Raw genomic sequence first — 14,046 nt, forward strand, 5'->3', positions numbered from 1 at the left:
CAAAATTGTAATCAAGTTTTATTTCCTAAATTCTAAACTTCTCATCAACTCTTACATTTGCGCTCTCAATAATAGTCTTAGTTCTTTGATTAAAACATCTATATGCTTTAATTTTCAATGAATATCCAAGAAACATACATTCATCACTCATTGAATCAAATTTTCCAATGTCATCATCTCTCTTAATGTAACACTTACTTCCAAACATTCTAAAATACTTAATTGAGGGTGCATGTCCAAACCAAAGTTCATAAGGTGTTTGACCAATTCCTTGTCTAATTTGTGCTATGTTCATAGTATATACTATTGTATTTACTGCTTCTCTCCAAAAGATCTTAGACACATTATTTTCCAGCATTACCACTCTTGTTGTCGCTATTATTGTTCTATTCCTCATTTTTGTTATCGCATTTTGTTCAAGCATCTTAGGGGCTAAAAGATACCTTTTAATGTCATTTTCTTCACAAAAATTGCTAAACTCATTTGAAGTAAACTCTCTACCTCTATAAACTCTCAAGCATTTAATCTTTAAACTAGATTCATTTTCAACTTTATTCTTAAATAGCTTAAGCTTCTCAAAATCTTCAGATTTTTCTCTAAGAAAAGCTACCACATTATTCTAGTGAAATCATGAACAAGAATCATAAAATACCTTTCACCATAGAATGGCTTTGTCTTTGTAGGACCACTCAAATCTGTGCGCAATCTCCAACTTCATAGATGTAGTAATTTTCTTGCTTGAAAATTAAATTTTCTTTATTTTTTCCATCACACATTCCTTACACACCATGTTAGAAGGTTTTACAATTTTAGGCAAATCTCTAACTGTGAATGTAGTACTAACCTTCATAATATTATCAAAAATTTATATGACAAAATCTCTTATGCCATAACCAACTATCATCCACTTTAGCAACTAAGCATGTCATCTTAGTATGATTTAGTTGAAATAAATTACCTCTTGTTCTTGTACCATTACCAATCAATGTGTCATCTTTGTCTTTGATAATTTAGGTCTTCTCTATAAATTGTAACTAATAACCCTTTTCCACTAGTTGTCCAACACTTAAAATATTATATTTCAAACCGTCAACAAAGTAAACATCATCAATATTAGTTTTTCCATCAATTCTAATAGATCCTTTTCCTTTTATATGAAAAGATGCATTTTTCCAACTCTAACAATTCCTCCATCATCTATATTGAATTTTAAAAACTTATTCATATCTCTAGTCATGTAATGGGAATAGCCACTATCAATAATTCAATCAGATTTCTTCTTTTCAACTTGTGACACTAATGTATTTTCTTCTCTAATTTCTTTTTTTTCATGGTTTTCTTCCTTAATAGAAAAAAATCTTATTTCATCATCACCATCAATCAAAATTTATTTATTTAATTCATCCTGATCATTTGCAAAAAGGCATTCCTTAGGATTTCTTGATTTTGATGTGCTTTCTAGTCTTTCTTACTCTCTTAGAACATTTAGAAGAATAATGACCATATTCATTAAAAGTCCAAAACTTAAATATTTTGTTACCTTTAGGTTCCCTCTTCATATATAGGGCAAGTCCTTCTTCAATTTTATTTTCTTCTTTCCAATCTTGTTTAGCTTCTGCTAGCATGATCTCCACTAGTTCTTTCACTTCTTGATAACATAGGATAAACACTCAATGCATTGAAATCAATTCCAACATTAGGTAATACTCCACTCTATCTCATCCATATTTTTTTTTATTGTAATATCCCAAGAAGAGTCTCTCTTATAAATTTCAATGATAAGGGAATAAATCATTCAATCATTTGTACTATCTATCTGTATGCAAGTGCCTTTCATATAATCTCATCTTCAAATTTAGATTCTCCACAAGTCTTAATTTATGCAACAATTTCTTCTATTCTACCGTAATAGCTTCTAATATATTCATCTTCCATCATTTTATCATCTTGGTATAGACATACCCAATTTTGTAATCTAGCATTCTAAGCATGATCATTGCCTTCAAATGTACTTTTCAAAGTAGTTCAAATTTTATGAGCTAATTTTAAAGATTTTACCTGAGTGAATTTAGTTTTTGGAAGAGTTGATAATAGTGCTTCTCTAGAAAGCATATTTAGAATGAATATATATCTTTGAGCTTTAGTACAAGTTTCAAGATTCTTTTCTTCAATCACAACCTTTTTACTCTTAGTAATCAACCAATAACCTAGACCCATGCATAGAAAAGTTTTCTGCAACTTTTCCTTCCAACTTTCATAGTTAACTCCATCAGAATTTGAACTATCTTTCCCAAACTAGACCATAGATATCCATAACTTGTTAGGATTTTCCTTCAAGGACCTAATGCTTTGATACCAATTTTTAGAAAGTAAACTCCACCAAGATAACTAAGGAAAGGGAGGGGGGGGTGTTGATGAATGAGTAATACAATTGAAACAACTTTCAATATCCTTATTAATTCCAAAGCATATAAATAGTAGATGCAATAACCATAGGAAAATCTCCATACACAATAACACAAGATATGTTTACTATGGAAGCCCTTGATTAGAGGGAAAACTCCGGTGGGGATTGTACCCACAAAATGATGTACTAATATATACTTGTTCCTTATAGGAGGATGGACCATGTTAGGAGTCAATGAAATACATGCAATACATATCAGTCCCTATTAGGAGACTTTGAATCCCTAGTAACCCTATTAGGAGTTGTGGAAGGTCTAGAAGGACCCACTGTCCAAACAACTTCAGTGCAAGACTGTCAAACTTACTGTACAACTGGCCTTAGTACTATCCTTCTCAGCATGATAAAAGTATAAAACTTTCTGTAGCAACTTCTTTTTCACATGCAATCTCTTTGTAAGATCATTGTTCCTCAGCTGCACCAAATGCTTCTTTAATCAAAAGATATTCGTTATTAAGTTCACTAGATCCCACATTCAAGTTTTCATACTTGCATAATTTACATAAATATCAGCACTGGATGTCACATTTTACATCTTTAGCTACAAGGAAATTACCTTTCCTTTATACCAATTCTTAAAACTAATTATTGAGTTGGCCTTGAGGCTTTCTAAATTACAATTATACTATAGGACCATCTTAAGCTATTAACTTTATAAGTTAAATTACAAGTTTACACTTTTCACAATTACAAACAAGTTATTATCTCACAATCTTCATAACTCTTCACTTGATGGTCATCTAGATGTGTGTGTTTGACCACTGCAACTTCATCGTGTCTTCTCTACCTTTTTTTAATTATGAATGACTAGATTTTATCTCTATTAGGATATACAATCCAAACAATGGTAACTAGTACATAGGTACTCTATTTGCACATTGCAATTACTAAATCTTCAATAACTCTGTACTCTTTTCATATTTTTCTATGAAATCTTAACTACAACATCACAAAACTCTTCTAACTTCTCTATCTCTCTTTATTTCTTTTTCACTCCCCCCTCCCTTTCCCTATCTTATTTTTTCCCTTTCTTTTCCTCTCTCCCTCTCTATCCTCCCCTCCCTCCTTACTCCCATAACTCTCCCCCTCTCTATCTCCATTTTTCTATGTTTCCACCTATGAATTAAGTACCAAGATTTTTTTAATAGAATTGATCAAGTTGTTTTTACATAAAATAATATTTTTCAGTGCAAGTCATATGCAAAGCTATATTTTCTGGAATGATCAAAGTTTTGTGCATGAAACAATGTTCTCACTAATAAACCATTTTAAAAATAAGTAATACATTTTTTAAAGGAAGAACCGAGATCCTTACATATTAAATCAATAGAACTATTTCTCTCACAAATATCCTTCTTATAAAAATAACATCACCACCACATGCACTCAATTATTCTTTCTATGTATATTCAATGCTAGTATATATCTTTGAGGGATGTATATCGTGGTCTCCAAAAAGAGAATCAATTGATCTCTCCTACTTGACTTGTCTCTTGATATATAGAATCACACTAGTTATTAAATTATTTATGTTTTCCTTACAAACTATAACTCTTTATATTCAAAAAAAAATATTCTACAATTTATATGTGTTTAGTTGAACTATTAATTTGTTAAAAAATAAAAATGTGACCTTTATATTATTAGAAATAATAATTTCTACTAAGAATTAATTGTCCGTCATTAGATATTTCTAGATTATTAGGTTTAGGTTTAGATTGTGTTGGCTGAAGTATTTTCTAGGAGTTTGAGATGGTAGTAGTATTTTTCAAAAATTTGTAGATATTTTGTCTTGTTGGCTAATGTTAGATTTCTCTAGAATATTGTACACTTGCCTATAAAAAGGCACTATGTATTCATTTGAAATCACTGTGAATGGAATATAATATATTTTATTGTGTCGTAGCACATTGTGTTCTGTGTTTTTAATTTTTCTTGTGCCTCTACCCATCTATCAGATTGGTATCAAATGAAGGTTAAGAAGAGTAGTTTGAAGGATTGTGCATAAGGAGGATTGCAGAGAGAAAGGGGATAGAAATTTATTGTGAGATCCACAGAAGAGTAAAAAAGCTTTGCAGATTATTGGACAAGATCTGGATGACTCAGTTCTTAGAAAAATTAAGCTAACTATTACAGTGAAGCAAGCTTGGGTCATTCTTGATGTTGAGAATTGTGTCTCAACCTTGCAAGCTTTTTCTAGAAAACTCTAGAAAATTTTTAGAAAATTCTAGAATTTTTTTGTGTTAGTTTTCCACATGTTTATGTTTTGGAAGAAAGGTGTATGAGTTATTAAGAATGTGTCTAGTCTCTAGACCAATGTAGAAGGGCTATTTTTAGAGTGTAAACAATTCATTAAATGACTTTTAATGGGGTCTAAACTAGAGGAAAAAATTATGGATGAAAATGTTATTCTTGAATTACAAGTGGGTAACATGTGGCATGGTTGTTTTGCCCATGGTTTTGTAAAACCACAAATGGTTTCCAAGTGGCAAATCACTATAAAAGAGGGCTTGGGGAGGTGTTTGAATCATCAAGTTTAGTTTGAAAGACTAGTTCAAGAAGGAGTCTCTCTAAGTCTGAGTGCAAGTTTGAGTTATGGCGATGCCCTCCTATAAGAACTTGCATTGCAAGTGTATTGTAATCTTCTAGATTTTAGAATACATTGTGTGTGTTTTGGATGGTGGGGTTTTTCTCCTAGAAAGGTTTCCCCATAGTAATCATTGTGTTATGCATTCATTGTTATTTTTTATTAATTTATTTTGCATTTATTAATATCTCTGCAATAGTTAGTTGAATTTGCATAATCTTACTCTCAAAGATTAATGTAGGAAGCGATTTCATGCACCTTTGCCTCTTTACAAATGGTATTAGATCCTAGCCAATTTTGGTTCTATTTGTTGGGTATAGGATTTTTTGAGCTAATAAAAGTTTGAGTGGGAGCTTGTGCAGAAGTCTTTATTTCTATATTGCAAGATTGAAAATATGGCAAGCACAACAGGTGTGGATGGATAAAGAAGAAAGGTGCAAAATATTGCTATGTTTGTCACCAGACTCATGGGAAAAAATTTTCATGGCCATAGGGAGCACTTCAGATGTCTTGAAGATGGAGGACATTGTTGGTTGTCTAGTTTCTAAAGAGATGAGAAGGAAGGTCTCTCTGAATGCCAAAGAGGCTTTAAGTGTTCAAGGAAGACCAAAAGAAAGAGGCAAGAATTAAAAGGAACATGGCCATTCTAAGTACAAGAATAAGGGGAGATCAAAATCTCCTGATAAGTCCAAGGTGATCTACTGGAATTGTGGCAAACCCAGACACTTCTAAAAGGACTACAAAGAGGAAAAGAAAAAGAAGAAGAAGCAAGATTTTGATTCTGAGTCTGAGAAGGAAGATGGAGATGCTTTCATCACAGCCTTGGCCACTCATGCAGGTGAGAATGCATGGTTGATAGACTTAGGTGCATCTTTTCACATGACTCCTAATATAAATTGGTTTAATATATATGAAAAGTTTGATGGTGGTAAGGTTTATTTGGGTGATAATTTAGTTCTTGATATTATTGGTCATGGAAGTATTCATGTGAAATTTTCTGATAGAAGAATTAGAAGATTTGATGGTGTCTTGCATATCCCAAGATTTACTAAATCTTCAATAACTCTATATTCTCTTCATATTTTTGTATGAAATCTTAACTACAACATCACAAAACTCTGTACAACATGATTCCAAGTCTACATAGGCTCAACTTCAATCCTCGATACTTGTGAAACCAAACTTGATATGTTGTACTATCAGTTCTCACAAAATAACTATTATGTTGACATTAATGAAAAACTCTATCATGAATACAAAACAAAACCTTCATATAATTTCCCCAACAATGCTATGATACTCCTCCATAGGAATACCTTCAACATTCATGCTTAGGAGTTGTTCTTGAGAAGAGATCAAAAAATTTATTGAGAGATAAAAACATTAATAGATTGAACGTGTGAGAAGTGGTTTCATTAGATGAGAAGGTAATGATTTTGAAAAAGAAGAGAGTAAGGTTGTGAAGAGACTTGTTTTGAAATGTTTCTGGAGTGATATTGCAAAGAGAATCAAAGGATGTGGAGAGTTTTTTGGAAATAGAGAGTTCCCACTTGAAAGTGAAAGAAGTGAGATTAACCAGCATAGATGAAGAGATAATAGAGGAGAAAATACTAATGACAAATCATCAACTGATGGATGAAATTAAAAAAAATGAGAAAGGGTAGAAAATATTTCATATATTGAGGTAAATTTTAATGGAATTTTGATATGGTCAAATTTGAGATGGATTTGTGTGTTAAGGTGAGTAAGATAGAGGATCATATAGTAATAGAGTATAATTTATATATGTTGAAAATTTGTATGTGGAGTGAAAAGGTGTGCAAGTGAGATTTGGTTATAGTGGCCAATTTATGAGGGATTCAAATCCATGATAAGAAAACAGGTTTTTTGGTGAAGGAGGTTGAATAATTCTAGGATAGACCCTATAAAGAAGAATAGTAGAAGAGAAAATGTTCAATTAGAGGGGATAAAAACTAGTTGATGAAAATAAGTAAGAGAAGAAAGAGTAGAGATCAGGCTTGCGAGAGAAGAATATTTATTGGTTTGACAATATGTTGAGAAAGAAGAAAAAATGAATAATTTCATTTTCTTAAAATAGAAAGAACATGTTATAGTATTTTTAAGACATAAAAGGGTAGTTCAACTACCTAACTTCATCTTGTGGGATCTATTTTGAGCTCCAAATTTACATAGGCTTATTATAAGGGCAGTCCAAAAATTTCACAAATATCTGACTATGTAGATTCTTTTAAACACTCTCTAATATTTTGTAAGGTAGATAGAATTTCTTAGAATTCCATGAAAATTGACTAAAGGTTACATTAAAAATATAAATATACATGAATGGACCTTACCACTCTTAACTTTATCTCTATTTTGTGGTCAATGAATTTTGACTAAGCAAGAGTCTTGTAAAATACCTTGATGGCCTAGGTCCACTAGGGACATGTGTCCCCTTTAATCACCACAACTCTTTTCCTTCATTCATCATTATTGCACAAGTCATAAAGTTCTGACCAAGAAGATATTTGTAAAATAGTGAAGGTGACTTACTTTGTTTCCATTTTGCAAAACACTTGATTATTATATTGATATCACTTTTTAAAATGAAGAAGGAACTTCACTTTAGCATAATTTTGTAAAAGCAGAAACCTTGACTTGAAATTAAATTTACAAAGGAGAGAGTATTATAAAACCATTGATCAGGTAAACTAGAGAAGGGGTTGGTCAAGTTTCATGATGAAGGATACTTGAGGGGTCACTTAAGTAATTATGGGAAGGTGAAACCGGTTAACTTCAAATTATAAATTAGCACCTTTTAAAAACCCTTAAGGGTTTTATAACATACATATTTTTAAGGATTTTAGGCCTTTTTTATAACTTCTTTTGTATCTTCAGTTAATTACAAGTTAAGGTCTATAGTCAAAATATTATGAAATTTGATGATGGACTCAAATCTCAACAAGTATTTCTATATCTTTCTTCCTGTCTTCTTCCCCTCCCTACTTTCCCCTATATCTATATCTCCCTCCCTATATATTTTTCTCCCATTTCCTCTTAAGCACTTTGTTATTATCTCATTTTGTTTTAAATTATATCTCTCTCCCTCTCCACCTCACTCCCCCTACCAAAGCTACCCTTTTATTAACTCTATCTCCTAAGCTCTCTATCTCCTTCTTTCCTAGATCTCAAACACCCTCCATGTCTACATATTCCTCTATCATCTCTTACTCCTCTCTCTTTTTTCTCTTTTATATCTTATCTTCTACCTCACTCACCTTTCTATCCCTCTTTTCCATTCTAACTACCCACTCTCTCTAGCTTTTCCTCCCAACTTCTCTAACCCTATCTGATTACCAACCTCTCTTTTTCAACATCCATATATTACTACTCTCCCTTTTTATCCAAGTATCTCAAATCTCTCTACCCCTCTATGTTTTTTGCCTCTTTGGTTTCCCCCTCCATAGTTCTCTCCCTCCCCAATACCTATTTACTCATATCCTCTCTCCCCTTACTACCCTTTGTCTTCCTCTTCCTTTTTATATTAGGTTTAGGGTGCAATATTGATGGTATACATGGTTTAGGGTAAATAAGGTAGAGAGAATTTCATGTGTTAATACTTATTTCTCCTTCTCCCTCTCTCATTTCTCTCATCTCTCTAGATATCTACTTCTCTTTCTTCATTTATTCATCTATATCTCCCTCTTCCTCCTTGAACCTGATGAGGAACATCTTTATAAACCCAAAATACCTTCAACAACTTTATGTCCCAAATCTACCAGTAAGATGTTGTCCCTTCATCAACACCTTTCCCTTACATAAGGTTTAATAAATCATCTTTAGAATAAAATACTTCAATAATTTCCTAATGAATCTATTGACATTTCCTATTCCATTATAAACAATAAGAAACCTTTTAACCCTTTCAAAACACTTCATAATCAAAACTTTGACAATTGCTAAAAATTTAGTCTTCCACGGATAGTTTTTGAAAATCCCTTTGGTTACCCCTTTTATCTTCAAACTAATTTTACTGGGTAATAACGAAAGTTGTAGTAACTAAAATATCTACCATATCCCCAATTTTTATGGTTTGACAAGCCAATTTGATTCATCAATGATAATTCTGAAATAAATAAACAAGATTGTACCTGCTCATTGTCCTCTTTGATATACTTGTACACAAAGGTCTATAACTTTTGTATGAGATCAAAAATCCTCAATCACACCGTCTAGTCTTTAGAAAACTTAACCCTACACAACATATCCAAAATAGAGTAACATCTAACGGTGGAATCTTGAGATATGGCCCCCACTATAGCACTCTTTTTATCTATATCATATAAAAGTAAGAAACTTACATGTCTAATCTGCCCAGGGCATCAACATGTAGCTTTTCAAAAACCTAACCAAAAAATCTCAAAACATGTTCATTTAAAAGTAAATTGAATCTACTTTTTAAAAAGGTAAGATTCAATATTTTCCCATGGCTGAAACTTGTTCTATGATCAAATTGTTCTCAACTAACTAGAAAATGAAGGTTTTGAACATCTTTTACCAAATTATCCCTAACCTACTCATTCCTTGATGAAAATGACCCATCCAAAAACCAAAAGGAAGCTTATTCAAAACTCCAACTATCTACATTGATCATACACTATTTTTAGGTTGTACAAGTCTGCACAAGGTTTGGAAATAGAGATATACTAGTAAAAACCACAAAACAAGAAATTAGAAAATACACCAAGATGCTTCCAATTTAGTCCTCTCCTTCTTTATCCTTTTTTGAATGACCATTACATCAAATTTATACCTGTTTAGGTAGTTATGAGCTTCTTAACAAACTTATGAGTACCTTTTGGTGAAAATGTTCAAAATTTCAATTTTGGCACTAAATATGACCTTTTACTGAATATTCAACCTATCATCATTCATTTTTATACTTTTGACCATTATGACTAGTCAAACTAGGTTCATAACTAGGACTTTTTGTGGTTCTTTTACATCAATGGCTTCATAGCCTTACAAATGAATCAAAATGGATTAAATACACATGTATTAGACCCATTTCATTAAAAATTCAAATCATTTGACCATCTTGTGATCCTTTATCCTCTGATTGTGTTTTTGGCATAAGTGTGCCTACACCAGAACCTTCATCTCTCCTATCTATTCCCCTCTATCTCATCTCTCCCTAGATCTCTCACTCACTCCATGTATACCTCTTCCTCCATCTCCTCTTCTTACTTTTCTCTCTCTCTCTCTCTCTCTCTCTCTCTCTCTCTCTCTCTCTCTCTCTCTCTCTCTCTCTCCTCCCTCCTTACTCCCATAACTCTCCCCCTCTCTATCTCTATTTTTCTATGTTTCCATCATTTCATCCCTTTTTGTCCACCTATATTCCTTTTCATCCATGTCCCACTACCCACCTCTCTCTATCCCCCTCTACTTATCTTACTCCTCTCTCAACTTCTCTTCCTTCTTATTCACCTCTCTTCCCTTTTTAATTACACATATCCCTTTATGAACTCTCTCCTACTATTACCCATATCTCTCTCTATCCCACTCTATCTATCTTACCACTCTCTCTCTCTTCACATTTGGTATAATATATAATGTATATGATTTTGAGTTTTGAATACTAGAGTACAGGTTTTAGGGTACAAAATTAATGGTAGAAGTGATAAAATTCATAGAGCACAAGATATAAAGTACTCTCCCTCTCTCTCTCTCTCTCTCTCTCTCTGGCGGGGGGGGGGGGGGGGGGGGAGGTAAAGAAAGTGAGAGAATAATAATAGGATCATGTGTGTTGCTAAAATTTGACTCAGTTTGAAAATTTATATGATCTCCAAATGCTTAGAATCTAAATTGTAACTCCTAGAGATTGCTAGATTTGAAACCACTCTCAAATATCCGAACAATATTTGTACATGAAATATAACTCAAAGTATTAGAATATTCTCATGTACAATTAAACACATGTTTTCAATCTATGTGTTCTTAGCTTATGTTCACTTAGGTTAGCTTTAGTTTAGTTCAATCTAGTTTGATTCTAATTTGCATATCTAGCTCCACATTTTTTTCTATTATTAGTTTATTTCTTCCTATAAAAACATATCATTTGACCTCATTGTAACTCAATTTTGTAGTGTGAAATTAGTACATAATTCTTATGTTGTGTGAATTATCTTGATTTATTATTCTATTTGTGATAGATTGTATGCTTGTAGATGATTCTTTGCTTGTGGGTTAATATTACCATGGTATCAAAAGCTAATCTAGTAATTTCCTATTATTTTCATAGAGCTCCCACCTCAAATAAAAAATGTATTCACTTTGGCTTCTATGTAGCATCACCATCATGTTCACAATGGCCAAAAGTGTAAAAACCCTATCTCTTTGTCAAAGTTTGAGAAGTTAAAAGAAAATAATCTTTTGATAGGTCAAGGTTTTTGTCTTAGAATTTGTGTCATTTTTTGAAAAAATCCCACCTAGGTACACGTATAATGATTTTTTGTACCTTTATTTATGTAAAATATTTAAAAATTAATTAATTTATAATTCTCTAATTTTTCTAGAAACTCTTGCTTTATAAATGCAAAATTGTACAAAAATATTTTTAAAAATTCAAAATGTCATTAAAAAAATATATTAAAGGACTGCATGATTTCTTTACTTTTTTAATAAAAATTTATTATTTTTAAAGTTTAAAAGCAGAAAGAGGGGCCCACTCCCTCTCACACTATCTCATGCCTAGCTTCCTTGCCACTTGCTCCCAAGTCTTCCTTACCTTTGCATACCTTCAACGCTTTTTCTTGCACTTCATTTTTTTGTGATGTGGAGTCTAACCAGACTCGAAGGTTTACTTAGTGTAGTTTCCCCCTAGATTATTTCTATGGGGTTTTGGGGGGGGGGGGGGGGGGTGTTTCAAGATGGGATCAAGGGGCAATGCCCCAGGTGTGCTCCCTATTGTAGTACATGGTGGGATGAAGGGGCAACACCCCCGTGGGGGTTTTCAAGGGCATTGCCCGCGAAACAAAAATTGATGTTATATTGTAAAAGGCATCGGCTATTATATTTTCTATTGGATGACTTATTCTAGCCCTAATTTAGTAAGTGGAAAAAACTTGTATATAATGGCTTAGGGTTAGGGATTTGATAATGTATGGTGATATTGTAACTTCTTACAGTAGTATTGAGCTATAAGGGATTATAGATTGTAATCATTGGATAATAATAATATTGGACTTGTTGTTGGTGGACCTAGCCTAGGGATTGGGTGAACCATGTTAAATCTTTGTGTCTTGTATTCTCTTATATGTGATTTATTATTATATTTGTAGTAACTTTTATTTGTTGCTGTAGTTAATCCTAACACATTTTAGTGGGGAGCTCTTTCTATAGATTTTTTTTCTAAAGATCCCTATTTTTCACATGCCTTTCTTTTAACATTTATTTAACCATAATGCCTTTAATATAATTAAATAAAATTTTATTGATACTATTTTATTTAAGTAAATTTATTTTCTATTATTAAATAATATATTAATTACAAAAGATAGTATACATTGAATTGTTCTTAGAAGAGTAAAACTTTGCAATAATATGGCATAACATCATTGACCTAAAATCAAATATCTAAACATGTATTCCACATTTGCATATTACAATTTACAAAAGTCTAAATTAAATCTATATAGAAAATATCCCACCCAACAATTTATCTTTTAATTATTAAATATTAGATACAAACTTAATCATCATCTTTAATTTAATATATTTTATTTTATTTATAATACTCTAACATAAAACATTTATTATTTTTCGCGTTCTTAATATTATCACCATTCTTAATATTTATCTTAAACACAAAAACATCTTGTTCCAAAAAAGAGGGGTAAAATTTTTATTAAGATAAAAAGAAATACAGCGAGGAGAGCTCAACAAGGAGCTCTATCATGAGCAACAAGTTCATCAAATTCTTGTACCATCTCAAAGGGAAGTTGCCCCCTATCCATAATATTCCATCTCAGAGCATGACTAGAAGCCCATTGGGCTAAACAATCAGTAGCTCTGTTCCATTCACGAGGAATATAAGTAAACCTAATGAACTCAAAAGAGATACAAAAGAGAATAATCTGATTAACAATAGTGGTCAGCTGCCAACTAACATCCTCAAGCTCCTATGAGGAAAGCAAGTTCACCACCACTTGGAAACCAGACTCATAGATAATCTTGCTCCATCCCCACAAGCAACATTGTCCCACATCATATAAAATAGCCTAAGCCTCCATGAGATTGTTAGTATAATCTAGTTATCTTAATATTGTGACCATTATTAATATTATCCTAAACACAAATCCATATTATTTATCAATATTTTTGTCAAATATGTTGTAAAAAATTATATGGCATGTGTATTTCCGAATCCATCAAAGCATTCAAATAGAGAATGTGTATATTTATTGATAGATGGGAAGTTTGATGGCAATGTATAACAAATCCTTCACTAGAAGGCAATTGTTTTAAGAATTTAGTAATAAGTGTCTTGTTTGATCCTCCCCATTCACATGTAAAGCATATATTCTTCTCCACAAGTAACATTGTTTATCTTAATATTATCACAATTTCACTTCCCACGTTTTGATTGACAGTAAATTTCCAGTCATTTGACTAAGCCAAATTTACAAAGTTTAAAGGAATCTTTCTGTGGACGCGCAGTTGCTTGGTAAACAGCAAAGCTTGTCCATTGGATGAATTTCACATGCATTAACAATGGTTAGTTTATGTGGAAATATTTTAACATATATTCAACAAAATTAAAATTTCAAACAATGTTATCATTTCGTTTTTTAATGTTTGCAATTTGACAAGTGGAGTGAAAAACAAATATTAGCATCGATTTTGGAAAACGACAATACCTTGACCAAATAATTCGTGTTACCATACAACTTAAGAAGTAAATTTTAAAAATAAAGAAATGAAAAGCATAATTATT

This window comes from Cupressus sempervirens, chromosome 9 (genome assembly GCF_028749045.1).
Source record: "Cupressus sempervirens isolate cs-2001-9-10 chromosome 9, ASM2874904v1, whole genome shotgun sequence".
NCBI lineage: Eukaryota > Viridiplantae > Streptophyta > Pinopsida > Cupressales > Cupressaceae > Cupressus > Cupressus sempervirens.